At 39.4% G+C, this 26,986-nt stretch overlaps 1 protein-coding gene across 6 annotated transcripts in view; it reads left to right on the forward strand.

Moving 5' to 3' along the window:
- Nucleotides 1-26,986, forward strand: part of bsk (mitogen-activated protein kinase dJNK) — a 244,112-nt gene that overhangs the window by 14,695 nt on the left and 202,431 nt on the right. The gene's annotated exons all lie outside the window — the stretch shown is intronic.

Below are 26,986 nucleotides of genomic sequence, written 5' to 3' on the forward strand. Positions count from 1 at the left end.
TGCGATTCCATCATGCTTTTATAGCATGGTATCGGATATTTTTTTTGTCATTGACATCTGAGTGCATTTATTACCGTCATAATGCCTAATCTTTTAAGCCATAGTAATGACGCCATTTCCTGACTTTGGCCCCATGACCTTTGGTATGAACGGCAAACAGGCCACCCGCCAGGTTGTACTGTATTCGCTTTTGATAAATGCTGCTATTTAGCCTTCTTAAAAATAAAAAATTGATATTTTAATAATTGATGGATAATGTTCATAGTTTTGGTAACTTGATGATTGACTACCTCCTAAGGAGAGAGGAAGTGTGAGTGAGAAGACCATTCCACGAAGCAACTTTTTCTGGGTAAATCAGGTCGATATAGTCTCGTTTTTTTCTTTTCTGGTTCAAGAAAGGTCATTGAAGTCTGAAGTCGAGCATAATACACGTAAGATGAAATAAAATTTTTACACATCACTACGACGTAAAGTATCGACCACATTAAATAAAAAATTAATTTAAAAATTGTATATTCAAATAATTTTAGGAAGGGTCAAATATTTTTTTGCTCGGGGTGGCGAGTGGAAATATCCGTAGTTCAAGTCCCAGTCAAGGAAACTTTTTTACGCTTGTGATCCGCTCGATTCCGCCTTCCCAACCATTCCTGTGTTAGCCTTTTATGTTTTCCTATCCCTTTTCCTTGTATCTATTTCCATGTGAATGGATGTGCTCGCCATTTGGCGTGTTCTCGTGTTTTAATATACTATACATGTATAGGTATGTATGTACATGTAGGGGGATATGGCGACGAAACGTCAAATATATGCGTGTCCTTTCTTTGTGTTTTGATGTTAAGGTACATTTTTATACAAGGTTATATATATTATATATGTGTGTGTGTATATATATATATATATATATATATATATATATATATATATATATGTGTGTGTCAATTCCACCTCCTCCCTCTCCCTCCTTCCCTATCTCCGCTCCCCTCTAGCCTTTCCTCTCCCTTTCCTCTCCCCAACCATTCCTCTCACCCCTCCTCCGCCTCCCGTTCTCCCCTTCCCCTGGCCCCCTTCCCTTTCTTTCGCACCCCTCACCTCTACTATTCCAGCAGTCATTACTTCTCTATCTTCCGATGAAGACGGAGTAGAATTCCGTCGAAATTATGAAGATGTGTGAGTGTTCCTTTTTTGTGTTTCTATATTGTTTGTTACTGTGTAATGTACTATTCGGCACTTCCGTGTTACGTCTACGAAAGCATATATATATATATATATATATATATATATATATATATATATAAACACAGATGTAGATTTTTAGAATATAGAGACACAAAGAAAGGACACTCACAATTTGTTATTTGACGTTTCGACAGCACGGCTGTCGTCTTCAGAATGGCGTTCTCGGGGAAGAGCGGAGAGGATGTGCGGGGGAGAGGTGAGGGAAGGAGAGGTAAAGGGACCAATATGAAATGAACAAGGGGGTGTGGGGATATGTAGGCAGCCATATGATGCATTCAGTGGGCTTGGTTCAGCCCGGGCGGTTTGAATGATTGGGCCACCCAGATATGCGCCATCTCGCGGGTTCTCACCTCTATTATACTCGCAGATTTGGAAAGGATTTCAATCACCGAAACGGAGAAGCAGTCGTCAAAAGATTAATTGTGGGAAGCGGTGTGAGTAGGGATGGGATAATTAAGAAAGGTGGGAGATTTGGTGGAATATCGGTGGTTATTCATGCGGAGGGAAAGTGCGGTCGTGCATTCGCCCACGTAGAAGGCAGGGCAGAAGTTACAGGAGAGGCGATATATAATATTTTTTGAGGTACAGGTGGCGAGTGGTTGGGAGTTGGTACTGAGTGAGGGGGAGGGTCTTAAAAGATGACAGCATTTGCAGCGTGGGCGGTTGCATGGTGCGGATAGGGGCGGGGGAGAGACGGGGGTGCTTGAAGTTGGATTTGTGGACTTGAAGATGTCTCGCAAGTTCGACGGGCGTTTAAACGAAACAGAGGGACAGTGTGGGAATAAAAGTGATGTGGACTGAGTGTTATTGATAATTGGGAAGAGGTCACGGATTAGATGTTTAATTTTGTGTGTTCCGGGGAAGAAAGTGGTGATAAGATTAGGGCATTTTGGGCGGTTTGGTTTGGGGAGGGGAGTGTATTGGGTTGACGGTTTGAGGATTTTACTATTTAGTAGTTTTTCAGGGTACCCACATTCTTATATATATATATAAGAATATATATAGTATATACATACAAATATATGTACAAACATATATATATATATATGTTTGTATGTATGTATATATATATATATATATATATATATACACACATAACACTTTTTGAAAGTCTCACGGACGTGAATAATAATGTATAACACTTAGCACTAGTGAACACAGACAAAAACAGTATATATATAATATACTATATATATATTATTAGGTAATCTACCGGTTAAGGTAGGTTTTTGGATGGACATAATTACTATTGAGATAATTTGTGACCCCTAGCAAAACACAACATCCTACTTTACATCAGGTCCCTATTCAGCTCTGAGTACTTTCTTCCTCCCTTCATCCCGTCCAACATCCCTATCCTGTTCCTTCCCTTTCCTTGTTTGCCTAACATTCTCCCCTCAATTACAGTCTTCAATATCCCGCTGCCGGTCAATACCCCCTTCAGCCACTTTTCCTGCCTCCATAGGATAGCTCCTAACAAACCCCTCTCTTCGCCCGCCATACCAAGTACTTCCTCGTTTGTTTTCTTCTCTGTCCATTTCACCTTCTCCATTCTTCTCCACACCCACATTTCAAAAGCCTCTAGTCTACGTCTATCCTCCTGCTTTAATGACCACGTTTCCGCGCCGTACATAGCTACGCTCCATATAAAAGTTTTTACGAGTCTTTTCTTAACATCCTTACTCAACGTCCCCGTCATCAACTCCCTCTTGCTTGTGAAAGCCTCTTTGCCTAGCGCAATTCTTCTCCTTACGTCCCTACTACTTTGACCGTGTTGGTCCAAAACACTACCGAGATACGTAAACTGTTCTACCTGCTCTAGTTTTTGCCCTCCTATTTTAATGTTAAGCTTAGCCTTTTTCTTTCTAGAAAATCGCATAAGCTTTGTTTTCTTAATATTGATTCTCATCCCATTGCTGTCGCACTGAATTTCCAATTCACTCAGCAATGCTTGCAACCCCTTGGCTGACTGACAAACTAAAGCATCATCATCAAACATCAGCAGTCATCAGCAAACCTAACTGATTTTATGAATTCCCCGCCCACTTTCATTCCTACCTCCAGTTCTTCCCATGCCTCTTTGATCATTTCCTTTGAATACAAGTTGAACAGCAACGGTGATAATGGGCAACCCTGCCTTACACCTCTTCCTAACACTGCCCAACCGGACTCCCCGTTACCCACTCGCACCTGAGCAGTCTGACACATGTACAGGTTGCGGGTTAGCCTCCTTTCCCTGCAATCTATTCCTATTTTCTGCAATATACTCATTAGTTTTTCCCTATTCACTCTATCAAACGCTTTTTCGAAATCTACGAAACAGGCAAATACCTCCTGGTTGTGTTCTATATTCCTCTCGATTAATAATCTCATTACTGCAATGGCATCACGCGTACCTCTCCCCTTCCTAAACCCAAACTGATCATCCCCTAAGTAATCATTTGCCCTACTCTCTATCCTTTTGCTTATGATCCTGAGAACAACTTTAGCTGCGTGGGATATCAAACTAATTGTCCTGTAGTCCTCACATGATGTAGCCTTTACCTTTTTCGGAATAGGAACTAAAACTGTTCTCACAAAATCTTCCGGCCAGATTCCTTCCTCACAAATACTACGGATATATATATATATATATATATATATATATATATATATATATATATATATATCCGTATACATATATATATATATATATATATATATCCGTATACATATATATATATATATATATATATATATATATATATATATATATATATATATATATATATCCGTATACATATATATATATGTGTGTGTATGTATGTGTATCAAAATTCTTTTTATAAAGAATTTTGGGGAGGGTTTGTTCATTTCTTCACCCCGTGATTCATCATTTTCGGAACTCTTAACACGTTTTATTCTTAGAAATATATAAGCAAAAATTGTAGACGTTCAAGACTAATTCTTATCTTGTTGCAACCAATGAGAAGGTGTATGAAGAATTTGGTTTAAAACTTTGGATGAGGGAAATGTATGTGCAAATAAAATTGTTTGGTATTTTATTCACTTATCACATGAATGATTATTTGACTGCAGTGATGAGTTGTATCAGTTTGAAAGATTAACTATTTTTTCACATTTATGTGTACTACTTTTAATTCAAACGATTGCTTTAAACGACATTTGTTTCTAGAGTTGTGATGACGTTGAGGCAACAGATTTGTCGCAGGGAAATATCATCAACCCTCCGCTTCCCCTAGATTACTTTCTCTATTGAATTCAGCCGCTGTATGTTTTTCGAAAATGCCACGGTATGTTCATTCATTTAACTCACGAAACCCGTTTTGAGAACCTTAGTTCACCCTGCTCATTAGCCTGGTCTGGGCTGGAAAACGGAAGGCCAAATTAACAAATTTTCTGTGTTTTAATTGATGGAGCGAGATGTAGGAACTAATTCAGGGGCGTAACGAAAGCCGAGTTGATAGCAAAGGACACGAAACTAATATAAAATGATACTTTGCATAGCGGAAGGACCGGAAGGCTCCCATTTATCTACAGTAGTCATTTGACAGTAGTCTAGTGACTTATGGCGTATTGGATGCGTTAATTCGATAACCACAGTGCTCGTACCTTATTTCGTGCGCGTAAAATGAAAGCAGTAATAATGGCGTGCATATATGGCTTCGTACATGTACATTTGCTTGACTCGAAGTTTTTTTCAGTGTTTCTCTCCCGACACCCACCTCTCAGTCAATGAGCATATTCAGATGCTATGACTTTCAAAAAGTAACATTTAAACACTCAGCACTCAAGTTTCGTCCCCAGGAGGAAAACATAATACATTTGTTTCGTTTCCTTGCCGACACAAACGACACTCTTCTTCAATTTCTAATGCCATCCCTGGTTTATGTTTGCCGTTCGTGGTGTACAGTCATGAATAACATCCAGAAAAGCACATTCGCTCATTTAGAAGAACTACCGACTTCAACTGAGTAGTTCTCCTCAGGCAAGAGACCCATCGGTTATCTAAAAGCAAGGAACTTATGTAGTAATGCCTGTGAGGGTTTGGTAATTTATCGCCGATTAAGTGGGGTAACTAGGACCCAGGCATGATAGCTGGAGGTAGGATTCGTGAGAAGCACATTTTTCCGTCGCCATCAAATTCTGTGCCACATTAATACTGCGGCATCTACCGTCTTTGTCTTCTTTGGGATTCATGCACCATATGACTAGAAATTTTTCTCTTTCATGTAGCGCTAAATAAGATAGTTTCCGTTGTCTGTAGTTTTAATGTGCCTTAGATTTTCTATGCAAGCCATTTGACCGTCGTATGGTAACACGTCTTGACAATTCATGTGCGTTTCCAATGTTTATTGTTTCAATCAAATAATGAAATCAGATTCATCTATTTAAGTAATCACGGCGGGCACTGGCTATGGGCATTATGGGGCTGCAACTGGCTATTAATGCAGTAGTAGATTGCCCCTTGAAAAATGGGGCAAGGGGCTGTAGAGGTGACTGCTCCGCGCTTAGTTAGCGCTCTATGAGTAAAACTTATTCCGGTCGCGCTGAAAATAAGTAACTATTGACACCTCTAGGTTAGGTCATCTCCGGGGGTTTTTGCGAGTGTCTTGGGTTAAAAAATGCAATGCAAGATGCATCATTGAATCACTTAGAGTCTACAAATGATAATTATTACACTGGCTTAAAATATTTGGAAACCGTTAATATAGTGTAAAATGGGTAGGCGATTCATTATTTGAGCTGTTTCCATTTTACGATGAGTTAGTGAATTTGATTAGTTAATGACAGTCATTTCATTGGTATGGATAATGATCCCTTTGTGATGTGCTCTATATGTTAAAGTCATTTGCGCATAACTTTTTTATTACCTAGTTCTTGAACCCACTTACGGGAATGTTCTTTGCTTGATATTTTAACTTGATTACTTAATTTTAATTTTCGATGCGTGGTCTAGTTCTCCCGGTCACTAACATTTGTTGTCGAAATACGATGATATGAGTTTTTTTGGGGGGGGGGCTACTTAAATGGTGAGTTGTCCACGTCGTGCTTTAACTGCAATTAAGTTATTTATTTTGCGTTATTTCCTGAGTGCGTCACTGCCTAAATGAGGTTGTTGATGAGACGCAATTAGGCTCGTGGAATCGGAGAGAGGTTAGTGATTCCATCCAGGAAGTCGTTTTCACAGAATTCCCTAATAGTGAGTCCTGTGAAATGGCCATTTACTCGTCACGCGTCCGATTTCCCGCACATTCTCAATCATCCCGTTTTTAGCGTTAAGCTCGAGTTTATTATGCATTTGGAAGAAAAGATCTTGTAACTGAAAAAAGAATTGCGTGCGATTGGGGAAAATTTTCGCGGAGAGTGAGGTCATTTTCGCGGGGGAGGTGGGGAAGTGGAGAGTCACCGTGATCGAACGTGACCACACGAAGCGGATGTGTCAAAATACGGAAAAGTCGCCGTGATATCATTTGTGCACGAATCCAGACGCGTGCGTGCACGCCGTAAGTGAGCGGTGACCAATGGTGTACCTTTGGCGCATCGACTGTCATTGACTGCCACTCAGTACGGCCGGCTCCCGAGGTAGTTCTTTGTCCATCCGATGGTTCACCCACCACATCTACTCTAGTTGGCCGTCGATTCGAGGGTGCGTAATTTGATTTGTCTCTCCCCTCCGCTTTGGCCGGGCGGCGAACTAATGGAAAGTTGATTTAGAGTCACATCAAGCGGAAATTAAGGACGACACCCACCTGTGTTTCCCGGTGTGGGGTCCATTACGGAGTAATTTTCGGGAGTTCACAAAAATATGTCGTGGTACTCCCAACCCCCTCTAACAATCCCACGAGAACTGCTTCCGATTTTCCGTTTATAGCGCCTGATTTTTTACTCTTGGTTATGTTGCCCACAAAACATTATTTCGGGTCCACTGCAAGTTTTCCGAGCTCTTCATCAACGCGACCATCACGGCGTGGGCGTCGATCGTTGGGGATGGTCATCCGTGGCTCATAAAGGGGACATATCGTCTCGAGACTCGGGGACTCGTATAGACTCTCGAACGCCGCAGCCCTCGCGATCCGCATTGTCTTTGCCGTAGTGTGGCGTGTGCTAGTTTAGTGAACGGTTTGCGCTTGAAAATTGTTGACTGCAGGGTTTTTTTGACCCCTTTGTTCATATTTTCTTTGACGAGATTGGATACGCAGTAATGTTCAAGCCTGTCGGTCGATATTTAAGATGACGGGGGTTTTCGGAGGACTCCCTCGTGAATTAAAAATTCTCACTCAATTCTTGATGTTACCTCACCGTCGTCTTTAGAAGGGTTTTTTGTCCATATCAACAAAAAATGAGTGAATATTTATATATATATATATATATATATATATATATATATAATGAGTGTGTGTATTTATGTGAAGAAGAAACTAACAGTTCCTCCTTCAGATGTTTTGGTCATGGAAACTTTGTATATTTTAAATAAATAAATAAATATATATATATATGTATATAAACACATACATACACACACACGAGGTCTGTCGAATAAACACGCGAACTGAGGCCATAAAACTTTATTTTGCAAAATTTAGTGTACATCGATTTTGTCCCCTTCCAAGTACTCTCCATTCGTTGCTATGCAATTATTCCATCTTTTTTCCACTGTTTAAAGCACCCTTGGAAGTCTTCGGCAGTTAGGCTTTTTAGTTTCCTCGTCGTTTCATGCTTTATTGTTTCCTAATCATCCCAGTGATGTCCCCTCATAACATGTTTGCATTTTGTGAATAGGAAAAAGTCGCAGGGGGCGAGGTCATGCGAATAAGGAGGATGATAAAGGATGGTGATTGACTTTTTTGCCAGAAACTGGCGAACAATAAATGCTGAATGTGCAGGTGCAGTGTCATGGTGAAGGATCCATCCATCGCCTTGAGTCAAATTTGGTCGTACACGACGCTCGAGATCTCTTGACCGCTTGAGAACTGAAAGATACAACTCAGCATTTTCTGTTTTTCTTTCTGGAAGAAATTCATGATGAACAACACCTTCGAAATCAAAGAAAACCAGGAGCATGACTTTGATTTTCTATCGGTTTTTTCTTGATTTTTTGGTTTGATTTAATCCATTTGAAAACGGATGTTTTCTTCTAATCATTATCAACGTAAACAGCTGTCAAAATTTCAATAATTTCTTGATAACTTTAACCGTCCTGCACCAAAAAAAATTCATGTTGCATTGTTGCTCTGTAATTTCGCCAATTTCCATTTTCGATAAGCAGTAAAAACAAGAACTACAGAAACTAACATACCTGGCACCGCGCACACAGCTCGACGATCCGCGAAACACAGACAGCTCATTGCGCCTTAGGCAACTAGCGCCACTAGGGAATGAGGTTATAGTCCGCGTCATGGCCGCCAGATTGCAACAGTTCGCGTATTCATGGGATAGATCTCGTATGTATACATGTACACGGACACATCTTGAATATATGTATGTATGCCAAAAAAAATCGAAAATCAAATATACGTACACCGCGGAAATTCAAAATTCGCATGTACGTATATGACACATATATATATATACATATATATATATATATATATATATATATATATATATATATATATATATATATATATATATCATATACGTACTTCAAAAAATTAATCAAAATGCTAATTCAAAATTCGCATGTTCGTATATGACATATATATATATATATATATATATATATATATATATATATACACATATATATACATATATATATATACATATATATATACATACATATATATATATATATATACATACATATATATACATACATATATATATACATACATATACTATAGTATATATATATCATATACGTACATGCGAATTTTGAATTTCCGCGGTGTACGGATATTTGATTTTCGATTTTTTTTGGCGTTATGTTGGTACTTATGTCCCTCACTAATGCCGAAAAGATGCTGTTTTGCTTGAACGTTTTGGCTCGTCTTCGATTTTTGCCTATCCTAAAAAATTGATCAAAGAATCTGTATCAAATTTTGGGTGAAAAACAAAATTAAGTACGCGGAAACATTCCGAATGTTGACTGTGGCATATGAAGAAGCTACCTTGGACCGAGGCAAGGTTTATCGGTGGTACGAAATATTCTCAGAGGGCCGAGAAGATGTGAACGACGAAGAGCATGCCGGACGCCCAAGCACGTCAACAACTGACGAAAACATTGACGGAGTGAAGAAAATAGTGTTGGCCAATCGTCGACTCGCCGTTAGAAAAGTTTCTGAGGACCTAAACATATCGATTGGCTCGTGCCATTCGATTTTTACCAATGATTTGGGTATGATACATGTAAATTAATCAACATAGAAATTCGTACCATAATTGATCAATTTCGACCAAAAACAGCAACGCATTAACATTGCTAATGGACTTTCGTTGGACTCTCTCCGCGACGACCCAAAATTGCTCCAGAGGCTCATAACTGGTAACGAATCATTGCTTTATGGTTATGACGCGGAAACTAAAGCTCAATCACCCCAATGGAAGCTGCAGCACGAGCCTAGACCGAAAAAAGTGCGCCATGTTCGGTCGAATTTGAAAGTTTTGCGTACAATTTTCTTTGATTGCAGGGGCGTGGTGCATCTTGAGTTCTTGCTCCAGGGTAGGTTACCTGCAAGTTATGCGCAATTTGCGCGAAGCAATCCGCCACAAACGCCCGGATTTGTGGAAGAACAAAAAATGGCTTTTGCACTATGACAAAGCCCCTGCTCACACATCGTGTTTCTTGTGCGCAAATATTTGCCCAAAAACAACACACTAATGATGCCGCAACCACCGTATTCCCCAAATCTGCCCCCCCAGTGACTTCTTCTTGTTTCCGAAACTGAAGATGCCCATGAAAGGACGACGCTACGCTACGATGGACGAGATAAAGACTGCATCGGAGGAGCTGAACAAGATCACAAAAATTGATTTTTTGAAGTGCTTCTAGGATTGAAAAAAACGTTGGCACAAGTGTACGAGAAAATATCTAATGGAGATTACTTTGAAGGGTACAAAATAGATATTCATGAATAAATAAATAATTTTTGACAAAACACTAAAATCGCGATACGTTTTGAACAGACTTCGTGTGTGTGTATGTATGTATGTATGTATGTATGTATGTGTGTATATATATATATATATATATATATATATATATATATATATGTATATATATGTGGTTTGCGGTAGTCCAGTGGGTAGAGCGTTGGACTGCTGACCGGAGGGTCCTGGGTTCGATTCCCGGGCAAGCACCTGCAGCTCCACCCAAGCTAAAGTGATTTTTCGGGTACCAGATCTTTCTGGGAAACCATAACCGGCACAGGGAAAGGAACTGGCCCCCCTACCCTGATGTGTGAATTTTCACACGCCGTATAGGGCTTAGTACTGGGTGATCTCTACCATCACCTACTAAACCGACCTTCGGGTTGATTACTGTGTTTATGGTATATATACACACACACATGCATCCATACACACACATTTAGACTCAAATCAATTGCAATGGGCAGAAAAGCATTCTAAAGACGACGATGAGGGAACGTCAATGATGAAGAGAGAATTTATTCACGAGGGAGTTCTGATTTGTTTCAACAGAGTGAGCACAAATGGCGTTAATTTCAAACCGTAAGCCCGAGATTCATGGAGCTGGCTCGTATTAAAATTTCATTTTCTAATCGAATACATTACCTTTCTGATCAACATATATGGAGGTCCTATCAGTACGCTATGGTTTATGCAGTAGTCGATTACCGCCAATGATCTGTAGAAGTTTGCTAAAATATTTAAATTTGTGTAATTTACTGATGTACTGGAATTAAGTATTTTAGTGGCTATTGGTCGTATTTCATGCAAAATAAGAGTTCAATGTCTTTAATTTGCGATTTGATCTACGTATAAGATAGACTTGGACGTAGTTTACGCAGTGCATCGGGTACTTAATTCCGTTAAAATTCTGTAACTTACATCATTAGAAGGATCTAGATGTTGACTTTCATATAAATGTTTTTAGTGTTCTCTAGGATATAGTATTTCTCAATGAAGGGAAATGATCTTAACTCTTCGATCGAACTTATATGGTAACTTCTTTGAGGAGAGTAGGGAATGAGGCAAGGCCGATAGAAATTATTTGGATTTAGTCGAAAGGCACCAACTGAAGAGACTATGAAATATTTTCCCGCTTTTAAAGTGCTACAGTTCCACGTGAATCTGGTTTAGGAATCGGACTGTCCCCGAGAACTCCCAATATTCGGTATTCGAACCCGTGGCCTTGGTGTGGGGAAACTCTAGCCTCCAACACCGTCCAATCCCTCTGGTCGTATGCAGTTTTGTTAATTTTATTGCTCACGATACGTCTATAAAATGCATTAGCCATGATTGATTAAATTGAAAAGTTTTCAAAATAACTCCCTAGAGTCTTGTGGTATTTCAACCTAAAGCAGCTTATGCAGGTCTGCATTACATTAGTATGTAAAATTTTCCATTTAATCACGGCAGAGAAGTTAAAGAGAAGGGAAGCATGGCAATAAACATTGCTTCCCTTTCGAAAGATAGAAGGCTAGAGAATACTTGCCATTGTTATTTACCTTGTACTGAGCATATGAATGAATAGACCTTGTTGATGCAATGATGCATATTGATAGGAAACCTTAAACTGCATTTATCTATTACAAAATGATAGGGTAAAAAATGACTTTCCAGTGTTCTTCAGGGTCAATGCTATTTTGTCCCTTCTATTCATATTTTGTTGAGCATTTATTTTCATTTTTACCGCATAGAGACATTCAGGGAAGAAGTAAAATGTGCTGTACCTTTTATGCTATAAATCTTAAAGTTCCAAGGTTAGACCACAGTGACCAACGTAGAACTACTCCGTTTTGTCTTCAATCGAGCCCATATCGTGGTATCTCTCCTTGTACAGGTCCACATCTGCTAAGTCTCCAATCTGCTCTCATCCTCTTTCCTCAAGGACGATTTTTGGGAAACATGCAATGCTGCGTCTTACTGCGAAATCTTACCTTGATATTTAATTAATTATTTAGTTATGGACTCTGTCATCATTTCCCTCTTTAAAATGCCTTCTTCTGCCGTCGCAGCTCCTCTTTGAGACTGTTATCGACAATGGTAGCGCAGAGAAGTGTTCACCATACCACAAAAACGGAGTGAAACTTGGGTATGGCTGAACAAGCATGAATGCCGACTAAATTAATTGGGTATGAGGAGGAGTGCTTGTGAAAGAAGTGGGAGAGAGAGGTTGAGTGATGGGAGGCAGAGAGAGAGAGAGAGAGGCGGTAGGGTGTTGTGGGAGAATGAGGATTGGTTATATCGGTAACAGGCATGTATAAAAGGAGTGTGCTACGATGGTGTGGTCATATAGAGAGGGCGGATGAAAGACGAATCAATGAACAGATATGTAAGAGAAAAGGATTTGAGAGGATGGGTTAGAACGAGAAAGTCGCTAGTAACGTGGCGTAATAGTAATCAAAGTCGAGGAGTATTGGAAATCTAAGGAACAGAATAACATGTATGAAGAAGGGTATTGATTTGATAAAGATTGAAGAAGGACTAATGTCTTTACTCTCCACCCATTTCCGTCCCAAATACCAAATGCATGAATTGATTTACTTACTTTAATTTTTTCAATCCTAAATAAGCTAAATGTGTAATCATGTGATTTATTCTGCTAGGCTTACCGCATTCTTCCTGTTTACGTTTAACAATGGCTCTTGCAATTAGTTAAGCCTGAGAGAATCATATGCTAATATACTATTAGGGTATAACAGTTAGTATTTACTGCATGACAATCTGTATCGCTGAGTTTGCTGCCTAGTGTTTCTTTTACTTTCAACCTTACTTATGACTAGGCGCGTATTTTAATAGCACACGATACGGAGCAGCCATGTTTTTGATGGATTAATGCCTGTATGTGTGTGTGTGTTTATGAAAAGAGTGAAACCCTTCCATATGCAATTGGTTCAGGTACAAATTACGAATAAATCACCTCAGTATTTTCCTCTATTTTTCAATGCTTCCTCTAAATGCAAGAAATAATATCATCTTAATTTTCCGTCATGTAAATGTTTTTTCTATTGCTATGGTGCATTTCCTTTCTCTTCCTTGGACCCAAGCTGATATTCACTCGGTGACTTTCCGTCGTCTTCAACCTTCATTTGCCAATTCATAAGAATAACTTTGGCGCGTGCGGATCAAAGATATGGGCCTATAATCCTCGAATACTATTACATTATTATTTGTTGCGATGGTGACCCAGGGTGTTGGTATTGTAGGCCTTTCTTGTAGGTTCTTCCTCGTGCTTCTAAATTGCCTATGAATGCTCATCCTTCAGTGTTTCTTTTAACAGTTGAGTGAATATTTTGATAGGTTGTCAATTCGAACTGCTTTGTAGTCGTAATTATGGAAGACGACCGGCTGATGAGAACATTTGTGCCATTAAGGTGGGGCAGCTTGGTAACTTGGTAGAACAAGAATTTTCAGGGAAGTGAGGAAGGATAGAGGGAAACTCGGGGTTAGCATTATTCGATCTTTAACGTAAAATCGTAAAGTGATCACAGTTTTAACGTTCCATCCGACGGACATCATTCTCTACTTGAAGTGCCCTCCACGTGGCACCACACGTCATCACCACGTAGCACCATCGAGGTGCCACTGAATAATTCTGCTTGACCCGGGAATCAAATCCGAATGCACAAGGTGTGATGCCTGTACATTATCCACCTCACCAAAGCGATATCCTAATCGACTCGATCTCTGGCAACAAACTCCCTTTCACCGTTAATATGGTGACTCTGAACCAAATCTAGTTATCGCTTAATGTACAAGCCAAAAACGGGCGCATGCGTCTTGGGGATTCATTTTCAATGCTGGCGTTTATTGTATGCACGTAAATACCTGCATGATATAAGCACCAAACACCTATTCGAATCGATATCTTTCGTTTTGGGCATTCGACTCTTTGTACTGCATTGCGTCTTCCTGCGAGAGAGGTCTATGGTCATTACCCACTTCAGTTGCATCTGCATTCGAAATCATTTTGCGATGGAACATTGCTCAAAGGCAAAGAGAATTATTCCCCTTGCTTGATGTATTTTCTATTTGTTAGACTTGGGCATAGAATTAGATTTTGACGTGCCTGTCGTGTATTCCGCCAGCTCTCTGGCCAATAGTCCTCATTCTGTCATCACTTTTAAATCAGCACTGATTTTAAGATGATGGGACTCGGTCATCAGTCTCTATTCTTATTGAAATTCAATTAAAATTTCACTCCAAATGAGAAATTAAGCTATGCTTTTCAACATAAACACTTAAGAACCCAGGTCTTAAAATACTTTCATTCAATTTGGTTCCAATTACACAGAAGAGAAGTAGGAACTCGCCATTTCCCCTCTGATTTCAATATTTTCATTCCCATGAATTTATACACGTATAGTGCATATTTATCGTTGAGAAAATAATAATAGTGGGTACTCCATATAGCTCTAGAGATTCGAACGTTTTAACTAATTGTTATACATCGCAATAGAAAATTTATTGATAGCTTTATATACCGGCAACGAATTTAACCACGAATTAAGTCAGCATTTTCTCCCGGACATTTAGGCCAATGCGAGCTTTTTTTTGTTCATATTTGTTCATGAAATATGTTTATCCATTAATAGGTGCAGAAAAAGAACTAAAAGAAGTTGTGCACGTCCAGGTAATTCTGTCACGTGGAGATTTCACAAAAATTTGATCTGAATTAGATTTGGAATGAAAGATAATTATTTTTAATAATATGGGTTTACCCTCTTTCGATTTACCCTCACATATGCATTGTCATGCATATAAGTTGTCCGATTTAGTAATTTTTTTATTTAAAATAGCGTATTCTTGTAGGAGGTAGTACCTAGGCAGCCTGGTTGCAGCAAAATTCTGCGTCCGTACAGATAATTTAAGCTCCCATCTTATGTCTAAATTAAGCTTCTTACGGTGGTGAATGCGGAGTGACTATAATGGGACGCGTTGAAGATTGATGATCGGCTTGGTGGGAAGTCATCCGATTGAGCGAGGATGTGTCTGCCGATTGGGGGGTGCCGGGGTGACCCCCTTGGCGGGGCGGGGAGTTTGGAGGAGCGATGGAGCGATCACGGACGAAGTGAGCCAAGTAAAGTCATTATCAGAGACGCAGTAGAGGAGGGAAACCGTTCAAAATGTGACATCCCGATTGGATTAATATTCGGCGTGGCATTTGTGCACGCCTGAAGCATCCAGGTAATCTACCACTCAGATGCATGGCATGAGATTAAAAATTAACGCCTGCCGTAGATCCCTATCGTTGCAGAAGAAGACCAATAATGGGTTGCAGATGACCTCCAACCAATCCTTACTACCATTAACAAATGTGGGTGACGACGTGGAATATATGTGGGGTAGAAAAGGAGAATTCATCCTTTTCCCAGAGCAAGAGAGAGGGGCGCTCAAATGAACATCCACCGCGTACTGCTAGTCTCACTTGGTCCATCATGAGCATCATCCACTTGGTTCATATTTCTCGGTCCACAGGTTATGGATTCCGTCAAACTCCCCGTATCGACCGGGTCAGTATTAACGGAATACGCTCCTCTCCATATCACACGGTTATAGGGCTCTTTCTTGGGTCGTTGAAAAATTGTTTTCGTGTAGATTGAAGAAAGCTCTTTCAAAAGGAATCATCAATCGTAAACAATGCATGTCGTGAAGTGTATTATTCTATATTAAAAAAGACATTCACATGCATGTATTAACGTTACGGCGATCGACTTCGTCGAATAAGGACGAGTGACGTTCTCAGCAGATGAAGAATTCTTTCGCATGCTGAACTGTAATGTTATTTTCATTTTATTTTCACAAGATATACTCCATAAATAGAATGGAATTTTTAATTTATATCCGAAAACAATTTCAATAAGTTGAATATCTTTAAGACCGAAATTATGCACTACGCTATAATTAAAATGATAATATAGGGTAAAAATAAATTATTAAAAATTATTTAATCAGAGGGCAATCAATCATCTGTTGTGGATTATTAAGAAGTACCTTTTACAGGACTTCTGAGAGTTCATACAGTTTACCTTAGAATTCTAAAGCACTTTTGAGCAACTTATTCCTTTTGCCCTTCACCGCTTTATACCACTAAGATTAAGGCGTTGTCCATATTGCATTGTCCATATTATGTCATTCCATTATCCCTCTCCCTTAACATTTTCCAATAAAAGATAACTGTTAGCGTCCTCATTCCTCCCAGTATCTTCCCTCTCCACTATTTCATTCTTCTCTGAATTTCCTTAGAGACCTTCATTTCCTCAATCGTATGGAAAACTTCTCTGTTTGTCTTTAATTGAACCCATATCGTGGTATCCCTCCTTGTACAGGTCCACATCAACCAAGTCTCCTATCTGCCTTCATCCGCTTTCCTCACGGACGATATTTGAGAAACATGCAAAGCTACGCCTTACAGCGAAATTTTAACTTGATATTTAATTAATTATTTAGTTATGGGCACTATCATCATGTCCCTCTTTGAAATGCCTTCTTCTGCCGTCGCAGCTCCTCTTTGAGACTGTTATCGACAATGGTAGCGCAGATAGGTGTTCACCGTACCACATAATCGGATTCAAACTTGGGTATAGCTGAACAAGCATGAATGCCGACTAAATTAATTGGGTATGAGGAGGACTGCTTGTGAAGAAGGTGGGAGAGAGAGGTTGAGTGATGGGAGGTAGAGAGAGAGAGGCGGTGGGGTGTTGTGAGAGAATGAGGGTTGGGTATATCGGTAAGAGGCATGTATAAAAGGAGTGTGCTACGATGGTGTGGTCATATAGAGAGGGCGGATGAAAGACGAATCAATGAACAGACATGTAAGAGAAGAGTAAAGGATTTGAGAGGATGGGTTAGAACGAGAAAGTCGCTAGTAACGTGGCGTAATAGTAATCAAAGTCGAGGAGTATTGGAAATCTAAGGAACAGAATAACATGTATGAAGAACGGTATTGATTTGTAAAAAATTAAAGGAGGACTTGTCTCTACTCTCCGCCCATTTTCGTCCCAAATACAAAATTCATAAATTGCTTTTCTTATTTGAAGTTACTTCGAAATCCGGAATCATTTTGCTTAAATGATTTTGGGATGAATATTTGAATGAGAATCTCCGAAAATAAGTTAATGGTGGTTCCTATCGCTCGTAAGTGAATGGCTCTACTACATTTTGGATTTACCAGGCACGTTATCTTTTCCATTTTGATAGTGGTCCTTAATTGTACCGGATGCTGGCCGAGAGGGATCGCATGCGGAATCCTAAAATAATAAAGCTACAGCTTTCGCCCGGCTAGAGGACGATATATTGTCTGCTGGTTCGTAGATTCATACGAGACATTTGAAAATATTGAATTGAAAGTGATAAGGTTTTGATTACATGTTGCTGAGATCTTATCAGAGGTCCAACAGGAGATTACAAAATTCCAATCCAGATTGCAAAATTCCAATCCAGATTGCAAGACAATCATTGCCGCTCCCCTGATAACAAGCGTACATAAACGAAAGTTCGAAAGTTAATTTGTCGAAAAGTTATGTGGAGATACCTAGAGCAAGTGGCGATTGCCTGCATATGGCTAAAGCAACATTAAAGTTGTTCATTGACGCCAGTGCAAAGTTTTTCTCTTTTTCTGTCGATTTCCATCTTTATTATCTCCATTCGTAGCCTGGTGAGGTATAATATCCCGTGCGCTAGAATACGAAACTATTTACAGGTTTGAGAAGTTGGAAAGAAATCTATCCCCTCTTAAATGTCGTCTTTGAAAAAAATCACAATTCTGACCGTCCATCTGTTCCTTCTATTTACTTGTGATGTACGAGGGTTGCTATTTATATTTTCAGCCTAATAATGAAAAGACAGTCATTAATTGTCGAAAATGGGTTTATTGTTTTTCGACGTATTCTCCATGATAATCAATACACTTTTGCATCTGCTTGAACCGATTTTCGTTACACTTTTTCCACTCCGATTGAGGTACCTCCAATACATGGTTTTTGAATGCATCAACGGCCTCAGGCGCCAAAAAACGTTGGCTTCGCAATTTTTTCTTGATAAACGGGAATAACAAGAAGTCATTTGGTGCTGAGTCAGGGCTGTACGGAGGATGATCCATCAAATCGACGATTTGGTCAGGCAAATGGGTAGTTGTTTCAGTCAATCTGTGAGAGCTTGCATTGTCATGATGAAGAATCATCCTTCGTTGCCGCTTCTTTTTCCGTACTTCACAAAATACTTCTGGCAAACAAATGCTCGATTGCCATTCAGAATTCACGGTTCTACGTTGTTCTAACGGTGCGGTTGCCACATGTTCAGTTATTCCGAAGAAACGCGATTATTTGCTTCGATGGGCTTCGTGCACGAATCACTTTTGTCGGATTTGGCTCGTCTTGGAAGACCCATAGAGTGGATTGATGTTTTGTATCGGGCTCATACGCATAGATCCAAGATTCGTCACGTGTAAATGTTATACACAGCTTTTGATGCGCCGCGATTGTATTTGTTGAGCATATCTTTGCACTAATTGCCTGGAGCATCTTTTTGAGCTTTTGTCAAATTATGCGGGATCCAACGCGAGCAATTTTTTTCATAGCTAAATTTTCATGCAATATCTTATTGATGTTCGTCATACTAATCCCCAAGGATGCCTCAATCTCACAATAAGTGATATGACGATCGTCCTTTAATAGTTTTTTGCACAGCATCAATGTTTTCTGGCACAACAACTGATTTTGGACGACCTTCACGACTTTCGTCGCTGAGTGAACGGCGGCCATGATGGAATTCGTTATACCACAGTGGCGAAGGTTGGGGCTTCATCGTCAAAAGTGGAAGTAAGTTGATCAATCCACTCCTGTCTTGTTAATCCACGTCGAAAATCGTAAAAAATCATCGCACGAAAGTGTTCACGACTAAACTCCATTTTTTCGCTGCGACAAAACTTTGAGTCCATTGTCTACGCTGAGTTTCAGTTCAAATAATTGTTGGAGATAATCTTAAATATTTAGAAAATAGCGCATGACTGGACCAGAAAATATAGTATGCGTGTATAAACATCGGACTGGCTCATTGATATTCTGAGGCGTTCAGCATACATTCAAAAACGAGGTGAAAATCAAAGTCTTTCATTTTATTTAGGAATACTTTTGACCAGATTATACTAAAGATGGAATAATGCATGCATGCCCCAATGCTAGATTATTGTTATTATATGTATTCCACCGTTTTTGGAAGGTTTTGGTGAACAGTCTAAACATCTCTGCGTTTCTTAGCTTCGTCCAACAAGACAGAAACTGACTACCCTGTCTACATGTACATTAAACTATTCTTAAACAGCATGCTTTCTACATCCCTTCATTTCATCCAATATGCTTAACCTTTTCTTCCCTTTACCTGTTCATAAAGGATTCGTATTTGTGTTTCTGATGTATTTTCGTTACTGGCATCGGAAATGAAATATCCTTTTCTGGCAGGACTAAACGAGAAAAGAAAGGGTTGATTCCTTAGTGAACTTTTTCCTCCTCGTAATAAATCTACCCACGAGACAGGACTAAAAGGACTGGGGTGGCGTTGTTTTTATAACAGTCAAGGCTCAAAAGTATGCAGTTTTGGCACTTTTTTACCAATGATGTAGAATTAGAAATAATAGAAAACATAAGAAGTAGACGTATTGTTCGTTCTACAGGCCATCCGATTCTAATAAAGAAGTAGTTAACTTCCTGAAAATCTAGATGGTGATACATGTGTGAAAGTAGCAAGAGTATTATTCTCGGTGACCCTACATCTATTAACTGGGATACCTATATTATTGACCTAAATTCTCGAAACCAGGAGACGTGTAATGCGCTACTCAACTTGTCTTATGGCCATTCATATGGCTAAGGGCCCTGTAATTGACGTTAATTATTTTATTTCGTATTTTTTTAATGATTCGACTTCATTGCCCGAAAAAGTCGTGTAGTTTATAGATTGGGGCTCTCAGCCGTCACAGGCATCCACTCATTAATAAGCCTAAAAGAGGAAATAGAATTTTAGATCATTTGGTGATTAGTCCCAGTGATATGATACACATTGCTGAAATTGTGGACGTTGTCATCATAAGGCTATATTTGCCAGACTATGAACAAAAATGGGTGAATAATATGGAGCTGAAACGAAAGCTCTGTCATTTTGGAAAATGTGACTTCAATGAATTCGCGGTTTAATTCCAAAGAAAGATTTCCAGGTTTTTTTTGACATTACACTTTATGAAGCTGCTGAAACAACACGGAAGTCCTGTTTAGGCATAGTACACAAAGGGTGGTTGAACAGTAAATTAGCCGAGCGTTGAGGAGACAGAGGATATTATATGGAAAGGAAAAAAACCAACCAAATCTAATAAAAAATCACCAGTGTTTAGTGATAGAGAAGTAATTCCACTAGTGGTCGTAAGCAAAAAGATTTTGCACTCTACTCTGTGCAAATTGAAGGGAAAATATTGGCATAGCTACGTCATGAAAAACAGAAGAGATTTTGGTCTTACACTAGGAAGCTACAGAGTACACGCCAAAATCTTTAAGTCGTTGGAGGGCGGAAAATGCGCAGTAGCTATTGACAGTGTAGCTAAAGATAACACCTTGGAAAGATATTTCGAATTTCTTTAAAATAAAGTTGTCTCAAAACAAAGCAAAAATCTCTTTGGCATCGATTACGAACTCGATGAATCGTACGAGTGATCGTCGTAGATCGTCAGGGATTGGTTGAACGTTTGCGGTCTATCAAAGATAGGATGGACTGGAAGGATCCCAGCAGAAGTACTGGAAGAGTTGACATCGTTAATTCCACCATTTTTAGATGACTAATTAATGAGTCCTTATCGAAAAATAAAATAGCCGAAACTTAGGAAATTGCCCACTTCACCCCATTTATGAAAACTGAAATGAACGAAGGACCCTGGTTACTACAGAACTATATCATTAACATTCCTCTCACCCTAAATCCTTGAGCAATTGTCATGCACGTCCTTGAACTCATACATTCCTCTCACGCATCGTTTCCAAAAGAGTAGATCCCTGAGAAAACCCTGGGTCATACATCTTCAGATCGGGGGATTTGGAAACCAAGTACTTAGGCACTATGTATTCTTAGACTTCTGAAGAGCGTTGGATCCAGTACCACATAATAAGGTAATTTGCTAATTGCGGTCATCTGGCATTTAAGATAGATTGGATAATTGTGTTCGCGGTATTTTTGCGATAGAAAGCAAGAATTAGTGATTGTTGTGAATAGTTTCGATTTTGTAGCGTTAGCGTCTGGCGTGGCGCACGGAAGCGTGATCGACCTTGTTTTTTCTCTGATTAATTCGCACGATATTAATTTAAATTCCGTTGCGATATCAGGTTAATCACCGATGACACGGCTGTATACCGCTTTATAAGTAATAAACCTGACTGCAAAGCTGTCTATGACGGTGTGCTAATGTTATGGCTTGGGTTCAGATTGGGGTCGCCAATTTAATATGAAAAAAATGTGCGTCAATGAAATTCTGAGAAAGGTCATTTACCCCTTACGCCTACATTGACGGTGAGGTAGAAATAAGATTGTCGAACCGATAGAAGAACCCAGGAGTCACTCTATCTTGAGATCTACAATGGGGAAAATACGTTGGAAACGTCAGCTGAGAGTGCCTGCGAAATTTTGTATATTTACTTATTTTGAATTAGGGAACACACGTAACGTTCGACTTGCAGGCAAGAGTAGGATTGCGTATGGTGAGGAGTCGTCGGTGTCGAGTGCAATCTGCGAGTGAAAGAGTTATTTATGTGGGGCCTATGGTGTTCGGTTGGAATCGATGACGGAATATATTTCTGATAGTAACAATGCGTACGAGGTAAAATATGTTGTCAATGATTATTTTAAAATCATCCTATGTGCACTTTTGTTTGTTTCTCATTAGAAGTTTTCCATTCTTTGGGCATTAAACCTTTTGGGTTTAATGAATAAGTAAACATTTTCGTAGTCATTCATATATCAAATAAGTGCAGTCACTTCCATGAAATGCGAAAGATTTGCATTTGTGTGGAAGCTATTGCATGCACCAAGTCTGGAGGGAACCCCATTCACCCCACGTTGGCTCATGGCGAAGGCTGGTTTCTCGTATGCCCCCGTATTTCCTAATCGTTCCTTGTTACCCAGCGAATCTGAATTGCTGAAATGACATCATCACTTTTTCGCTCCTCGTTCTTGAGAGCTGCTCTTCAGGGCTCCAATATGTATTTATTCTCTGTTCCTTTAGTCATTGATGTCACTCCTTCTTCGTCGGTTTCTTTAATTACAAATTGTTTTGCCAGAAATACTCCCTCATGCGCCCGCGAATGTAATGCACATTATATTTTATGCCACCCGGGATGATCTCCGTGCAAGTGGATGTTCTTTTCGCTTCTTTCATTCCTCTCTGAAATATTTCGGAAGGAGTTGGAGGTGCTCCGTTCGCAATAATATTATTGGTGCATGTTTTAAATGTCGGGGAATAATCAAAACTGATGTGGTGGAGTGGCAATTCATTTCTGTGCATTTTCTAGTCTCGCTGATAATGTATAAATACAGCGTATTAAGTAGAGTTATGCTTTGGGACTGAGGTATATTACAATCTAGAAATCTCCGATACATATGTACTTACATATATATATATATATATAAACAGACATATAATATACACATATATGTACAAACACACACATATATATATATATATATATATATATATATATATATATATATATATACACACACACACACACAGGGTTCGTCCGGAAAATAAGTGTACTGAGCTCAGGAAAAAAAATTTATTACACTTTTACATATCTTAAGCTAATATTCCTCAAAATAGGACCCTTGTGAGTCGATACACTTGTTCCAGCGGCGTTCCCATTCCTGGAACGCTCCCGCGAAGGCATCATCGGGAACCTCTCGAAGACACGTCGTCACGGTCTCTTTGACGGCGTCCAAAGTCCCGTATCGCGTTCCTTTCAAACTCCTCTTTATCTTCGGGAACAGAACAGTTCTCTAAAAAATGTGGATCATTTTTGCAGTGATCCGCAAGTTGTGTCGCGATTTCCAAACGATTGAGTCTTTGATCATCACTGAGCACTATCGGCACCAACTTTGCACAAATTTTTCGCATCTGTAATTGCTCCCTAATAATCTCGTGCACTATTGTTTTTGGCACATTACACTGCTCTGCTATCATCCGAACACTAAGACGATGATCAGAGTTCAGTACATCGCGAACTTTTCGCACATTTTCGTCGGTGAGTGTCGTTGATGGGCGTCCAGGCCGTGGTTCGTCGTCGACCTCTTCTCTGCCCTCCACGAACATCTTGTGCCACCGAAAGATCATGTTTCTGGACATGGCTGACTCCCCGTAAGCCTGGTTAATCATACCGACAGTTTCGGTAGACGATTTCCCAAGCTTTACCGCAAATTTGATGGAATAACGCTGCTCCAAAAACTTCGGCATCGCGTTCCGTGACGTGGGTCGAGCGTGGAGGTTCGCGTTAACAGAGCTCCTCACTACACCACTGCTCAGAGCCGACTGCCTTTTTCAGCGTCGCTTGCCAACATACCCCCCTCCAATCGCAGCCCGTCAGAGCGGTGCTGGGCGCGCCTGGAGCGGCGGGAAAAAATCAGTACACTTATTTTCCGGACGAACCATGTATATTATATATATATATATATATATATATATATATATATATATATATATATATATATATATATATATATCATACAAATATAAGACTTGGGATTTTCATTTTGTAAATATTTGTATCAATGTTTGTTTCCTAGATTGGCTAGCTTTTGTTAAAGAAAGCTTTTTACTCTTTTTTAAACGTTGTGTATGCATAAACTGAGAAAGTTTGAAGTTTAAAGGGAATCGGGATGGTGCTGTGGCCAGCCTACTGGCTTCCCGCTCAAAAGGCCTGGGTTTGAATCCCGGAGGTATTTTTTCAGTGGTATCCCGATCCCTACTTGAGGAGGGTACTTCGAGTGAGTACGCCGTCCATCAGATTGGACGTTAAGCTGCGGACCCATTGGCGCAAATGACCTCAGTCTGTCGCTTCCCCTAAAAACTACTACTACTTTGAAATGAAAAGGAAAATTAATTTTAAAATATATCCCATTGTTTAATAGTGATATGAATCAAGCTTGTGGCGCATGGGCTTTATTCACATTTTTGTGAGCCCTCGGAAGTACCTAATTTATTTTGGGCGGAAGGTGAAATGCATGAAATTTCAATATTTTTGCAGAACTTGAATCTTTGGAAACGTTATGTGCTCTTCTTATTCCTTGCATTATCCGATAATTAGTGTTTTCTTAATGATCGGCTCGCGACTAGTTATAGTTGTACACTAAGAGTAGGTTTTGTGCATAAACTCGTGTACTCGGTATGAGTCTGATGCGATAGTAGTTGTAATGAGTATAATGATCGTGGGAGGAAAATCTTTCCTTCCCTCAAGCATAAGTGGGCAATCAAGATGGAATAGGGACTGTGAAGAGGGATGGTGAGGTTATCGTGGGCTTTGAAATTAACCCACTCCAAGCGAAAAGCGCCAATAGGATCAGAGTTTACCATCTCAATTGATGGACGGATTACTGCTCTTAAAAACTCTCTGCACGTAACCCAAGTAGGGGCCACTGAAACTGCGCAACTGTTGGAGTCGGGCCCATACCTCCAACATGGGAAGCTATTACACAAGCCCAATCCGATCCCATTCAATCCCGACCTGCATGGACGTGCATATAGTGGTGACCTGCGTGGGCGTCTATATTGTTGCACCATTAATTATTATTAAAGTTTCAGACCGAATGTTGCGAAATTTCTTCAGCTTAAATCTCAACTTACATAACGTCGAAGAAACATATTCCATTAACTTCAAGGGAATTGTGCGATTAAATATGAGGGGAAAGTCAGGCTAGTGTATTTTGAATTTTAAAGAGACAGTTTTGCCGGTGCTTCCGAGGGCTTTGGAGGGTATTGTCGATATTTGTGAAGTTGCGTGTCATCTGGCCGAGTGTGCTCCTTTTCTCATAAAATTAGTTGAAACTCATTCGATTACAGCCATTTTTAGCTTGTCTTTAATAAATATAATGTACTAGTACTTCGATATCACTTTGTGTGTCATATTAGTTTCTTCAATTCTCTTTGAATTGAAATTATCTGAAGTCTGGTTGGAAATAATATTTGGCTAGTCAATGGAGTTTTTGAAGAACTCTTAATATCCTCGATCTAACTGGTGAATGCATTTCCCGCTACTTAGTCTAGTGGAATATAAAACACCTTTAATGATCGATGATCGCTTGACCATGGGAACCTTCTATTTGTTTGTCGTTATTGCCAATGCTCATTTTGCGACGATAAGTTCAAGGCCACCAATACATTGAAGTCCTCTTCGCGAAAAAACTGGTACTCGAGACATAATTTAAGGTCAGTCCACGACATTGTTATATCTTAACACACTCCTGGTTCTCCAAAATTTCTTCGCGTGCTCATGTTCCAGAAAATTTTCATTTTCAGGGCCAATGGATTTCAAATGGTTGAAACCGTCAAGGATTTCTGTGCAAGCATCAGTCAGGCAAAGTCACGTTCTATGCCGTCGGGAAATTTTCTTTCTCCTCAAAAAGTTAACTTAATGGGCCGAACAAAATAGATTTTATTCTTAGGAAAAAAATCTTAGTGAGCACCGATGATGGATTTGTTTCTCCTTAGCAGATAATATCTCGTGAAGTGCTGTGCATTTTAGCAGCCGAAGAATTCAAATGCTGATGTTTGTTTGTGAAAAACGAAGCACATGGAGATGTTATGGTTTGGGCATAATTGTAAAGTAATTTTTACTTTCATGTGATGCACTCGAAATTCGCCCCTCACCTTTTCCAGATTTTTTTCTTGTAGGTATTAGCGCACGCCTGTATTCAATCTGTCGAAACTGAACTTACACCACTGCTTGAAAGATGAACGTTTTAATATTAATAGTGTGCTTATAACCAAAAAGAATGTGATTAGTCAAGTAGCTTTCGCTTTTGATTTTTGTTTCTCCATCCATGCTTTTTTTCTGCACAAAAGGCTATGGTGCTCTATATAAGTTTCATAGCCATAATATTGTCTATTTAAAAAGTCTTACGTTGATTTAAAAAGTTCTATCCCGTGGAAAGATATGGTTGCAGTTGCTAGCTAGATGAAAATCATTGATTATGTATTCCATATTCTAGCGCCTAGTTCTAAAGAAATGTTTTTTGATTCATTTAATGCTAAATCTAGTTGTTAATAGACAACGGAGGAGCCTGTGTGCTCTTAAAATTTTAGCCAAAATCACGGACCAAAAAGAAGCATCTGACATTCATGCATTCTATTTAAACTGTACTGTTAAGTCACCTTGCATTTACATGTTGCTGGATGTACGTGTTATTCCATGTATGTTATTCTTTTTGATTTTTTAGCAATGAAAAATTCCTATTATGGTTTAACACATCCTTTCACATCGTTTTCTCATTTATTCTTAGAACATTTAAAGACAGCACATATGATACAGCTTGCGGTGAGTTGCATGGACGTCATGAAATACCTAACCACTTGAGACGAATGTTTTGGAAAATTCTG

The sequence above is a fragment of the Hetaerina americana genome, unplaced genomic scaffold (genome assembly GCF_022747635.1).
Source record: "Hetaerina americana unplaced genomic scaffold, ioHetAmer1.1.p SCAF_12, whole genome shotgun sequence".
NCBI classification, from domain to species: domain Eukaryota; kingdom Metazoa; phylum Arthropoda; class Insecta; order Odonata; family Calopterygidae; genus Hetaerina; species Hetaerina americana.